At 40.3% G+C, this 14,605-nt stretch overlaps 1 protein-coding gene across 7 annotated transcripts in view; it reads left to right on the top strand.

Annotated features, from left to right (window-relative positions):
- cacna1eb (calcium channel, voltage-dependent, R type, alpha 1E subunit b) overlaps positions 1-14,605 on the top strand; it is a 67,504-nt gene that overhangs the window by 18,064 nt on the left and 34,835 nt on the right. The window lies entirely within an intron of this gene.

Raw genomic sequence — 14,605 nt, 5'->3', positions numbered from 1 at the left:
TCAATATGATTTGGGGGGTGTATTGTAGTTTTTTTTTCTGTTGAGTTATACAATGTTTCTGTTGCCTTTCCCAGTCTGACACCTGTCAGGGTTTGGATCGGAATTGGAACATATTGTAATCAGCACAATATAGGCTGTCAGATCGCAAAAATGCCTAAAATAGTCAAGACATGTTTATTACTTCCAAAACAGCAGCTTGTGGTTGGAGCACATACTGTATTTCTCTATTTTAATCAACCGGTCCATTTTGAATTTATGATATTGATGACTTGACAAAGAATGTAGCTTGCCTACAGTTTTGTTTCTTGTACCCATCAGTTAGATACACAATATATTTTTTAGGCAGTAATTTTTTTAGCTTAGGTTTGCCACAGTCTTTAGAGTAAACCCTGAGCTGTAGTCTCTTCTGTTACAGAATGTTAGCCTGTGCTTAGGATAGTTCAGACAATAGGAGTCATATAGTATTTGGCCTTATAGGCCTTAATGTTATTATTATAAACCGGTTTATCATACCCACTATTATATAAGCTCATATGCTGTGATTTTCATGCAATCAGCATCCAGAGGGGTAAAAAGTAAGAAAAAGTTTGTATGCATGCAAGTGTAAATTAATGCAAGCAACCTAGTCCAGAAAGATCTGTTTGTTTTGAAGTTTGAACAACATTTGTAGCGCAGACTGTTGAAATGTAGAAACAAAGCAATGTTTTTCCAGTTCAAACCATTTATGAAATGCTCAGAGATTCATGGAAAGTCCTGGTGTGAAAATCATTGTTAGTATCATTTCTTTTCCGTCAAGTTCACTGTGCAAGTTCAATCGGACCGTTTAATAAAAAATGTTTTGGGGTCCGTAGTTTTCACTGAGAAAAAATATACAAATATTTAATATGAACGATTTCTAGAGTTGTATTTTGCTTTCAGCAAGCACATCTAACTAGCATGTGTACTGACTCATGTGTTTATGCATAACTAGGGGATGTGTGTTCTCCCCCTGCACAGTGTGGCTATGCAGCCAGCAGATAGGTGGGTGGATAAGGGGATTGGCAGTCATGTCGAAAACCTGTTTGGTTTCGCCCCCTGGACCTGTAAATGTAGTCCCGTCGAAGATTTTCTGCAATAAGAGGAAAGAGAGAGGTGGGTTAGAATGAAAGATAGTGAGAGAGACAGAAAGACCGTTCTTTTTTTTCTCTCCTAGGAATGAGTTCATTTATGCTTTAGGTTTATCTGACAATTTGCAAATTCATAATGGTTTAAGTCAACATTACTGGTATCCATACTTCTCTGTTGTATGCCGGGAGCGGCAGCATTCTGCACACTATTAAGGAAAGATACTGTAGCTTTTGGCATGTTGACATCACAGCTCACCCCATCGCCCACTTCTATCTCTTTCTCTCTTCACTTTCTCTGGCTGAATGCACTTACATAAAAGGGCCTGCATCACATTGACAGACTGTTCAGAGCAAGCCAAACCCAATCAACATTTAGTTTCGGGAGAATAGTTACCCCCCTGCTAGAGTTGGGACGGTTCAGGGTAAATAACTGACCACTTATCCTGGCCATTTGATATTGTTCACAATGGTAAATGTGTCATTTGATATGAAATACTTAATAAGATTGATATCTACAACATTTAATAGTAGGACTGGTAGTGAAACCAATGAGCTTTATTAGGTGGCGCCAATATACGGGGTGGATACGTTAGCATATTTAGGGGCCTGGTGAAATGTGTTAATTGGTATCAACCGCCTGTGAAAGTGTTTTGCCAGTTCAAGCGCAGAGGTTTTAAACCCAGAGACGCCAGATCCAAAGACTTCCAGGAACTCTTTCGAAGCGCACTCGATTAGACCTTTCACAGTTTAGTTTTTCACATTTACTAAATTGCACATTTACTTGATAGCTAAATGCACAGCCTATATTTAAGACAATGGCTTGTACTATCATTACTACAACCATGCCAAAGTGACAAACTGACACATTTACATATATGCTAAATATCAAAAGAGCACCTGCAAATGTACAGTTCGGGTGGCATTTGAGATTTCTGCAGCACTTTCTATCTTCATAACAAACCGTTTTATGTTGTTAGTATTTGATGGCTGTGCCAATTCATGTTTAGTGCCTCCTTTGACACTGCCTGCTCTGGCATCTTTATAATGTAATCTACTGGATCACTGATGAGCTGTACTGTTGTACATATAACACATGGAGGAAACCCGTAGCCAAGTTCCATGTTGGGGCTCGGTGTGGAATGCAGCCGTATGACTACACACACCCTTCAGAAACATATAACCACGGATAGCACCCTGATACAGCTGTCAAATACACATTCACCATAGAGGAGAAGCAACCCTGCTTGAAAAAGCTCCTGCATGGCCAGAGGGATGTGTCCCGTTGGGCTACAGAAAGATACAGACCGTTCACACACGGCCTGTATCTGAAGGGAGGTCTGAATCGGAAATTATGAGTAGAGTTTAAACAATCATACAAAGACCACAACGGCCAAGTTGGTGAGCTCATGCTTTATTTTGGTGCTGTGAAGAGACATTGTTTCCACATCTGGACATGGCAGAGAAGATGATGATTGGCAACAGTAGTCTATTTCGTCCCTTGGAATAGGCAGGAGATGGCAGAGGTCAGAATTTGGAAGTTGACATTACTGTATGTATCTCCTGAAATGATCCTGATTTACCATCCTGAGAACCAGGTGACAGTAACTTGGTCTGTCTCTTGTGGGGATTTCTGCTATGGCAGTGTGGGGCGTGCACAATGACTCCTATGGGATATAACTCCTATGGGATTACCCATACCTCCAGAGAATATAACTCCTATGGGATTGCCCATACCTCCAGAGAATATAACTCCTATGGGATTACCCATACCTCCAGAGAATATAACTCCTATGGGATTACCCATACCTCCAGAGAATATAACTCCTATGGGATTACCCATACCTCCAGAGAATATAACTCCTATGGGATTACCCATACCTCCAGAGAATATAACTCCTATGGGATTACCCATACCTCCAGAGAATATAACTCCTATGGGATTACCCATACCTCCAGAGAATATAACTCCTATGGGATTACCCATACCTCCAGAGAATATAACTCCTATGGGATTACCCATACCTCCAGAGAATATAACTCCTATGGGATTACCCATACCTCCAGAGAATATAACTCCTATGGGATTACCCATACCTCCAGAGAATATAACTCCTATGGGATTACCCATACCTCCAGAGAATATAACTCCTATGGGATTACCCATACCTCCAGAGAATATAACTCCTATGGGATTACCCATACCTCCAGAGAATATAACTCCTATGGGATTACCCATACCTCCAGAGCATGCTAGTCCACTAGGTTTAATACAAAAAAACACTCATGATTCTCTCAAGATTACAGTTCTTGTTTTTTTTTATCAATGTACAAAGTCCTCCATAAGGATGCCTAGCTGATTGGATTGGAGTTATGACATTCACAGGAAAGCTTCTCACCATCAGGTTTGACCTTACAGGGCCAAGCATGTGATCTGCCACTCTTAATGCAATACACCTTTATACTGTTTTTTTACACAGTTAATGTAAAAGTTACAAACGACCTGAAAATAAAGTTTCCCTTTTCAAATAAATATGAATGTAATTGGAAACATAATAATATTGGCACATGTCTATTCCTTTGCATACAAATATCTGTTGTAACGGCTCTAACATTAGTATCTACGAACAGGGAGAAATGTCTTCTTGAACCTGACAAAAACCCCTGCAAGGTCTGCCCTTTGCATGTCAGTGACTCGTTTTTGTTGTTTCAAAACCATTATGTCATGTCATGTGTTCATTTTCACCTGTGAAGTCATGTCATTTTCCACGACTTCATGTCATTTTGTCGATGGAAAACCAATCAGCCGATTTTACCCGCAGCACAGAGGAAATATATGTATACAGTGGGGAGAACAAGTATGATTTTTAAATAATTATCACCTATTATCACCTGTTAGTTTTTCTTTAAGAAGCCCTCCTGTTCTCCACTCATTACCTGTATTAACTGCACCTGTTTGAACTCGTTACCTGTATAAAAGACACCTGTCCATACACTCAATCAAACAGACTCCAACCTCTCCACAATGGCCAAGACCAGAGAGCTGTGTAAGGACATCAGGGATAAAATTGTAGACCTGCACAAGGCTGGGATGGGCTACAGCACAATAGGCAAGCAGCTTGGTGAGAAGGCAACTGCGCAATTATTAGAAAATGGAAGAAGTTCAAGATTACGGTCAATCTCCCTCGGTCTGGGGCTCCATGCAAGATCTCACCTCGTGGGGCATCAATGATCATGAGGAAGGTGAGGGATCAGCCCAGAACTACACGGCAGGACCTGGTCAATGACCTGAAGAGAGCTGGGACCACAGTCTCAAAGAAAACCATTAGTAACACATGGATTAAAATCCTTCAGCGCACGCACAGTCCCCCTGCTCAAGCCAGCGCATGTCCAGGCCCGTCTGAAGTTTGCCAATGACCAACTGGATGATCCAGATGAGGAATGGGAAAAGGTCATGTGGTCTGATGAGACAAAAATAGAGCTTTTTGGTCTAAACTCCACTTGCCGTGTTTGGAGGAAGAAGAAGGATGAGTACAACCCCAGGAACACCATCCCAACTGTGAAGCATGGAGGTGGAAACATTATTCTTTGGGGATGCTTTTCTGTAAAGGGGACCGGATGACTGCACCGTATTGAGGGGAGGATGGATGAGGCCATGTATCGTGAGATCAACTAAGGAGTGGCCCCGTAAGAAGCATGTCAAGGTCCTGGAGTGGCCTAGCCAGTCTCCAGACCTGAACCCAATAGAACATCTTTGGAGGGAGCTGAAAGGCCGTATTGCCCAGCGACAGCCCTGAAACCTGAAAGATATGGAGAAGGTCTGTGCAAACCTGGTCAAGAACTACAGGAAACGTATGATCTCTGTAATTGCAAACAAAGGTTTCTGTACCAAATATTAAGTTCTGCTTTTCTGATGTATAAAATACATATGTCATGCAATAAAATGCAAATGAATTACTTAAAAATCATACAATTTGATTTTCTGGATTTTTGTTTTAGATTCCGTCACTCACAATTGAAGATTACCTATGATAAAAATTACAGACAAATTCTACATACTTTGTAAGTGGTAAAACCTGCAAAATCAGCAGTGTATCAAATACTTGCAAAAAAGTATTTAATCAGCCACCAATTGTGCAAGTTCTCCCAATTAAAAAGCCTGTAATTTTCATCATAGGTACACTTCAACTATGGGAGACAAAATTAGAAAAAGATTCGAGAAAATCACATTGTAGGATTTTTTATGAATTTATTTGTAGATTACGGTGGAAAATAAGTATTTGGTCAATAACAAAAGTTTATCTCAATACTTTGTTATATACCCTTTGTTGGCAATAACAGAGGTCAAACGTTTTCTGTAAGTCTTCACAAGGTTTTCACACACTGTTGCTGGTATTTTCGCCCATTCCTCCATGCAGATCTCTAGAGCAGTGATGTTTTGGGGCTGTCGCTGGGCAACACAGACTTTCAAATCCTCCAAGGATTTTCTATGGGGTTGAGGTGACTGGCTAGGCCACTCCAGGACCTTGAAATGCTTCTTACGAAGCCACTCCTTCATTGCCCGGGCGGTGTGTTTGGGATCATTGTCATGCTGAAAGACCCAGCCACGTTTCATCTTCAATGCCCTTACTGATGGAAGGAGGTTTTCACTCAAAATCTAACGATACATGGCCCCATTCATTTTTTCCTTTACATGGATCAGTCGTCCTGGACCCTTTGCAGAAAAACAGCCCCAAAGCCTGATGTCTCCACCCCCATGCTTCACAGTAGGTATGGTGTTCTTTGGATGCAACTCAGCATTCTTTCTCCTCCAAACACGACAAGTTGAGTTTTTACCAAAACGTTCTATTTTGGTTTCATCTGACCATATGACATTCTCCCAATCCTCTTCTGGACCATCCAAATGCTCTCTAGCAAACCTCAGTTGGGCCTGGACATGTACTGGCTTAAGCAGGGGGACACGTCTGGCACTGCAGGATTTGAGTCCTTGGCGGCGTAGTGTGTTACTGATGGTAGCCTTTGTTACTTTGGTCCCAGCTCTCTGCAGGTCATTCACTAGGTCCCCCCATGTGGTTCTGGGATTTTTGCGATCATTTTGACCCCACAGGGTGAGATCTTGTGTTCGGCCCCGGATTGAGGGAGATTATCAGTGGTCTTGTATGTCTTTCATTTTCTTATAATTGCTCCCACAGTTGATTTCTTCACACCAAGCTGCTTACCTATTATAGATTCAGTCTTCCCAGCCTGGTGCAGTTCTACAATTTTGTTTCTGGGGTCCTTTGACAGCTCTTTGGTCTTGGCCATAGTGTAGTCTTGAGTGTGACTGTTTGAGGTTGTGGACAGGTGTCTTTTATACTGATGACAATTTCAAACAGGTGCCATTAATACAGGTAACGAGTGGAGGACAGAGAAGCCTCTTAAAGAAGTTACAGGTCTGTGAGAGCCAGAAATCTTGCTTGTTTGTAGGTGACCAAATACTTATTTTACCGAGGAATTTACCAATAAATTCATAAGAAATCCTACAATGTGATTTTCTGGATTTTTCTTTCCTCATATGGTCTCTCATAGTTGATGTGTTCCTATGATGAAAATTACAGGCCTCTCTCATCTTTTTAAGTGGGAGAACTTGCACAATTGGTGGCTGACTAAATACTTTTTTTACCCCACTGTATATATATTCTCTAGATGCAACATTCGTGCAACATCTGTCATTGTCTGGGGCAGTCATAAAGCTCACAGAGGTGATAGAGTCAAAGAGTAATTTAGTTGTTGCTACAGTAGGTGATCAATCTGGACCACAGATCCCATCCTCTTTTGTACAGTAGCACACCCGCTGGCTGGCCTAAACGTGTGTGAGTGTGTCTACCCTACGCCTGTGTGTCTGTTCAAGCAGGGGTGTCGTAAATTGCAGTATGCATGTGTGGGAGCTTTCAGGTCAGGTCAGGACCTGGGTGAATCAGAGTTCTTTCATTTCAATGCTTTATCCTCTGAGTGCCCCTTTTGAAAATAGAAGTGTCATCTGCCAGGCCATTTCCTGCTACTCAACGCTGCTCATGCTCATTCTACATACTACATGTTGCTAAGTGATCATCAGCAGATTAGTCAGTCAATCCGTTGGTCGGTTGTTGAGGAAGCCTTATTCTGTGTCCCACAATAGATTCTACAAGGTCACTGCGCCTGGGAGGTTTGACAATGGAACTCTCCTCCTGCTAATGCAAAATCACTTGAATGAAATGGAACAAATCGAGCAGTTCAGTTGTGTCCACATCCTTTTGTCCAGTATTGATTCACACACAGACACATCTAAAAACCTGTAATTCTCATGACCTGCTTTCTTCTGCTCTTACTTGACACACTTTCTGGTGGCAGCCATGCCCCCCCACCCCTCCCCCAACCACCCCCCCACCCCATTCTCCTTCACCCGTTGGAAGGATCAGACGCAGAAGAAACAGCACCCCTGAGCCGCAGCGGCTCTCGGCTGGGGATTCAAACGAGGCCAGTGGGCCAGTAGCTGGCGGCTTCATTCCATCCGAAATTAATGAAATAGCTGGAACTTAATCTACAGGGAGTCACAGCTCAATTAAGAATTCTTCATTTTGTTGGTAGAGTGTGTAGTAGAAAAACCCCAAAGTAGTCGAATGTACCCAATAAAATAACAGATTTGCAAGGATTCTGAAAATGGTCAATTACAGTTAATCCCCTGGCAGTTTTGGTACTAGTAGGTTAGATGTCATTTCTGATTAGCATAGACATCCCCAGTGAATTTCCTAGCCTTTCCAATTAATTCTTGGCATTGTACAGTAGTATGTGCCACAGTATATGCACCTACATAGAGATGTAGTTTTCAACTCCAAGGATTTGAATTGTACCACCAATCCATTTCCCTACCCTCTGTCCCATAATGTCTCATTATACTGTACTGCTCACCCCTCTTTGAACTGTGTGTGTAATCCTTGGATTACACAAGCCACCCTCCCCAGGCTTCTGTATGCTGTATCAGACCGGTTCATCCTCCCGAGCCCCTATCCCAGACCAGCCGTGACGTGCCAATTTACAAAGATTCATACACCTTATGGCAATGACTTACTGAGGGGAAGTGACTTAGACCGCTCAGCCATTCAGGACGCCCTCTAGGTGGGTGTTTGGAAGGATTCATTAGCCACCTGGCACAGAGACAGCTACTCCAAGCGCTGTGTGTAGGTACAACCATCCCCACAAGGTTAATAAAACTGGGTCAGTTTGATGTGGTGGCGGAACGTTGCTCGTCCGCATGAAGAAAAATTATATTTTAGGCTTAGGGTTACAATTAGGGGTGTGTACCTTTAAATGTTTAAATTAAAATGTTAAAATATATTTAAATGTTTAAAAATGTTTAAAGCGCACACTCTGGAGTTATCACAGTCTGCTTTTTGAAATGTTGTAGCCTTTCGAGGTGCCACATTTTTAAGGCCTGGAGAATGTTGTGTAATTGATATCCAGAAAGGATACAATTATTATTTGCAGGTTACCATGGCATATGCACATGGGTTTGTCCCCTCCTCTAACTCCCTCACGCTGTCTCGTCTGCTCCTGTATTCAGTCTGTTGTGACTAGAATATCTTTGTCTATTCCCAGACGATAGGCCTTGCTTTAATTAAGTTTCATACAATTGCGGTCCAAGAAATTGTGCGATACAGAATTCTATTGCGAGGTACGTGTTTTTATTACTGGTAGATAGGCCTATAGTTAACCATGCTGACTCATGTCTTTCTGCACTGCGCCCCTCGCTCTCCCTCGCTAGGTCACTATGAAAAATGACCGTGTTGCCAGCGGCATAGCACTCATCCACATCAGCACTAAAAGGATCATACGTTGAATATCCATTATGTTTTCACTCATTTACACAATAACATTTTTATTAAGCATTTTCTTATTCCGATTTGTCATGTCCCTAGTTTAGGATTAGGTAATATAAGATATGAAATAGTATATGTATAAAATACTATATATACACTCACCTAAAGGATTATTAGGAACACCTGTTCAATTTCTCATTAATGCAATTATCCAATCAGCCAATCACATGGCAGTTGCTTCAATGCATTTAGGGGTGTGGTCCTGGTCAAGACAATCTCCTGAACTCCAAACTGAATGTTAGAATGGGAAAGAAAGGTGATATAAGCAATTTTGAGCGTGGCATGGTTGTTGGTGCCAGACGGGCCGGTCTGAGTATTTCACAATCTGCTCAGTTCCTGGGATTTTCACACACAACCATTTCTAGGGTTTACAAAGAATGGTGTGAAAAGGGAAAAACATCCAGTATGCGGCAGTCCTGTGGGCGAAAATGCCTTGTTGATGCTAGAGGTCAGAGGAGAATGGGCCGACTGATTCAAGCTGATAGAAGAGCAACTTTGACTGAAATAACCACTCGTTACAACCGAGGTATGCAGCAAAGCATTTGTGAAGCCACAACACGCACAACCTTGAGGCGGATGGGCTACAACAGCAGAAGACCCCACCGGGTACCACTCATCTCCACTACAAATAGGAAAAAGAGGCTACAATTTGCACAAGCTCACCAAAATTGGACAGTTGAAGACTGGAAGAATGTTGCCTGGTCTGATGAGTCTCGATTTCCCCACAGTCACCAGATCTCAACCCAATAGTGCATCTTTGGGATGTGGTGGAACGGGAGCTTCGTGCCCTGGATGTGCATCCCACAAATCTCCATCAACTGCAAGATGCTATCCTATCAATATGGGCCAACATTTCTAAAGAATGCTTTCAGCACCTTGTTGAGTCAATGCCACGTAGAATTAAGGCAGTTCTGAAGGCGAAAGGGGGTGAAACACAGTATTAGTATGGTGTTCCTAATAATCCTTTAGGTGAGTGTATATATATATATATATAATATAAATATAATAAAACATTTTACTATACCACTCTCTGCTGCTGAAGTACAGCCTCATGGGAATTCTACCAGTAACCCTATGGTCCTGTGAGTCTTTCACTGAGAGAGACACTGGTATAACAAACATGGGTGTGTGTGTGTATCTTCAATCTGTACACAGCAGTTGTGGGGGTGGCAGTAGCCTGAAGGTTCGAGAAGCTGGCCAGTTACCAGAGGGTACTGGGTTTGAAACCCAGTACTGACAGGTGTGTGTAGGAGGGGACCTTTCTTATCATCTGAACAAATCCATTCAGAAAGAATTTTTCTCATAATTCATTCAGTCACATGTCCTGTTACACCCTTGATGGTAAACTTCACAGATTAATCATCTCATTTCCAATTTCCAATTTTGCTTTGCTTATTGAGCTGTTTAAACATTGGTTTTAATCCCATGTGAGAGAAAAAATATCCAGTTATTTATTATGTGACTAAAACAAGATTAATAATGTCTGTTTATTAATCCCAATGGATACCACCATTTTACACAACTTTGTTCCTGAAGTTAAATGGAATATTATACACTTAAGGGAAACAGTATCTATTTGCATGCAAACAAGATGCCTCGGTTTTCCTTGTTGTGATTCTCTGAAACCCTTCTTTAATGATATTCACTGTAACCCTTCTTTAATGGCATTCACTGTTGGAATTTTTCTTTAATTATATTCTCTGTGAGCAGTATTCTTTAATGGCATCTATACCATTTTCAGATAGTTACTCTCTCACTTTTTCTTTTTCACTTCCACTGTTCACTGGTTGTTCTTTGTGTAGGTGGAGGTGTGTGGGAGAGTCCGCATTCTGTTCATGTAATGAATTCAACCACTTAAAAGTCAGTTCCAGTACATTACAGTTTTACACTTTGAGGCAACCAGAAAAATCGAGCGACCACTCAGTGTAGCGTGAACGAAGAACGACAAACCAACTCAAGAGCTCCATAAATCTATTCCAGTTTTTTTTTTTGGGGGGGGGTTTACTCTTTTCAATCCATTAAATTAGTTTACCTTTGGGATTCTTTAAAGTTGTATTTATTTTTTAGAAGCTTTGCTTCTAGGTTTTTGAGAGTTTGTTGTCAACGTTGTCAGTAGCTTGTCATCCTTGTCCCTGAGGGCAAACCCTTGTGTTAAATGTGTTGGAAATGGTGCCTAAATTGGATTTCAGTGGCTGTATAGTATAGTCAGAGCACAGTCTCTGTGGTTTATAGGCCTGTATGGGTTTTGACAGGCCACTGAACTTGAGGACAGCATGTGACAACAGGTTGCTCGTTTCCCTTTTGTATTTTACTAAGTTTTTAAATTGTATGGTTGATTGATTGAGGGAAACACTGCCAGTTAAGAGGATTTTTATGTATTTTGAAAGATGAAATCATCAGTTGCATGATGAAGGGGGTTTATTACAAACAATACAATGGCAAGTGAGCTGGCTCTGGTTCCACTGCAGATCAAGGAGAGCTCAAAAAACACCTTATTGAATAAAAGTTATTAGAAATGACTGTGGACAATGCCGTTAGTTGATTGAGGATGGTTAATGACAATGACCACCTGTCTAAAGGCATAATAATTGCAGGGCAGCAATCACACATGAAACAATAGACATTATGTACAATGGAAAATCTGTGAATTACACCTTGTGAGGTCAACTGTTGTGCCCCCAATTTTGACCAAATATTTTCCCATAACCTTGAAACTATTCCCAAATATTTTTCTCATAAGATTGAAACTATTCCCTTTCAGTTTATTCAATCCAATGAATGTTATGACATATTGTGTCAGCAGTTGTTACTAAGTGTTTATACAGACACCCGGCCTAAACCCCAAAGAGAAAGCAAAAAGAAATTGAAGTCATTCTATTTTGCCCTGCCCATATGCCTCAATCCCAACAGAGTAAAGGGTTAAGATACATTTAGTTTTTCAATATTAATTTAGTGCATTCAATATGTTCTACTATGAAACAATAAATAGAACCAAAACAATAAATATTAGCTTTTTAAAAGATAGGAGACAAGGAATAATAACAATGTGAATGAATCAAATGAATAGATCATGTCAAATGAAAATGTATATCTCAGAAGCAGGGACAAAGACTCAAAAAAGAATTCTGATCCCCACTCCCCAAAATCATGACCTTGGTAGATACACAAATAACCCAGTACTCTTTATACTCATATTTTCCTGCCCAGCATCCCATCCTTTATCCAGCACTATTCACCGTTCTCCCTTCCCCTCATACCCAGCACTGACTGCTCGAGAGGGCAGTGCATGCTTGATTAAAATCTAATTAGTTGTTGTGTCCTCAAGGAAATTTCAAAAGGGATGCAAGATATCTGAAAATATATTCTTTATCACTGTTGTGGAACTTATTGGTATTTGCACAGCTAGATCTAATGGATAATGTTGTTGTTGAATGACCTGAGTCCAGAAGGTAATTACAAAATGCCCTGGAGCATTATAAACCCAAATAAATAAAAGAGGTTTGGAGATTTGAATGACACTGGAATAATCAAATGTTTGAATGAATCTATTAAGGCCTTTAAACAATTATTACATACTTTTATAAACAACAAAAAATGAGTTTTCATGAATCCAGTTGCATTTGATGGAAAAAATATTATAATTAGAAGGTTGTTCTTATAAACTGAAAGAATAGCTTATCCTTTAGTTTATACAAAATATTGTATGTTTTTCCAATGTTGTTATCATTTGTGCAACAGTAGTAGAATCATTGAGCTGGTTAATTTCTCCAGGACAGGTAAGAGTTGATTTAAACTGTGGTTGAGTTGGTGGTTGGTATATGTTTTCCTGGCTACTCAAGTTTGCAGAAAAGGTTGCATAGATTGGCTGGTGATCAGGTTTTTATTTTATTCCAGAAGTGTTGTCTGTGTATCTTCAGTGTTACTTTGGAGATTGATATTGTTGAAGGTGCCTTCCCATCTTCACTTAAAAGGCCACCTTAAAGGCCTATATAGACAAATTTTGTTACATTTCCATAAACCGCACAATCCACAACATCATGGCTGTTACTAAGGAGATACTCCCATCTTTCAAGAATATCTCTGATTGATTATGTCAGTTTAATTAAAATACATCCTTAAATACATCTAAAACAATTACCAATACTTTAAACAGGCTCAGATTGCTGGTGGGGAAATTAGTCCATTCAGATCAGACTGGTTTCATTCATAAAAGAAGCTTCTTAAATCTTAATCGACTCTTTAACATAAAATGAAAGATATACCTAATGTGAGCAGTGAAGTCACTGCCTTGCAGTTAGCTACATCATTGTAAAACCAGGCTTCCAATCTAGCTTGCAGAACAATTGGAACGGCATTGGATGTATTTTGGAAGACAAATATCTCAACATCAGCTTTCCTGAATCTGCTGAGAGTTGCTAGGATGAATCAGGGCCTTAATAACGAATTGGTTGTTATGAAATTTGGGAGAATAACAACATTTTCTTTTAATATGGCCTAATTTGGATCTCACAGTTACACTGAACAAAATTATAAATGCAACACTTTTGTTTTTGCCCCCATTTATCACAAACTGAACTCGAAGATCTAAGACTTTCTCTATGTACACAAAAGGCTTATTTCTCTCAAATATTGTTCACAAATCTGTCTTAATCTGTGTTAGTGAGCATTTCTCCTTTGCCGAGATAATCCATCAACCTCACAGGTGTGGCATATCAAGATGCTGATTAGACAGCATGATTATTGCACAGGTGTGCCTTAGGCTGGCCACAATAAAAGGCCACTCTAAAATGTCCAATTTCCAATTTCTTGCCCAAACTTTTTTCAATTACACAAGTTGATTCGATTAAGAACCAATTCTTATATTGAATGATGACATTTGGCTAATGTTACTGAGGGAAAGGAGCAATTTTGGTTAACTGTCTTGCTCAGACACAGAACAACATACATTGATGGTAGGGAGATTTGAACCTAGTCAGATTCCCTAACCTCATTGCCGCCCCTAAACCATCCAGTTGAATGTGTATATACATGGTGATAATATTCAAGACACCCTAAATAAAATGTAAGTGTACCCAGATGAAATGTGTCTCACTATCCATATTCCAGCTATACTAAGACACACAACATGCAGGGTACCTTCTCTGACTACATAATCAATAGGAACAATAGTGACTATTGCCTGTTATTGTTAAGAACATTAGTCATTTTAGATTTTCTCATCGACATTCAATACAAAGCTGTACAAAGCGGTGCTCCCTATTTAAAGCTAACATTCTCCTTCTGATTGACAAACTATTAAACTATTAGCAAACCTTTTATTGTAGAGAAGGCTCTTTATCTCCTTGCTGGGAACGGGCTGTTAACGCCACAAAGTTTTTACTTTCTATTTCAGAATACTCCCATATTCGGACCCCACTTAAAAACAACTGGACAATGTTGCCATGTGGTGCGTCTTCTTTTGGCAAACCTTCTTTTTGTGTTGTATCAGTACTTCTGATGCACTTGTTCTACATTTGTTTGCTTGCTTTGTTTGTCAATGAGAAGAAAAGTTATAAGCACGCATCAACATTTCTGATGTGACTGAAATATGTGGCGAGTCGTGTTCAG

Source organism: Esox lucius, chromosome 3 (assembly GCF_011004845.1).
Source record: "Esox lucius isolate fEsoLuc1 chromosome 3, fEsoLuc1.pri, whole genome shotgun sequence".
NCBI classification, from domain to species: domain Eukaryota; kingdom Metazoa; phylum Chordata; class Actinopteri; order Esociformes; family Esocidae; genus Esox; species Esox lucius.
Note: the sequence above shows the minus strand (reverse complement) of the source record. Positions and strands in the feature narration are given on the sequence as shown.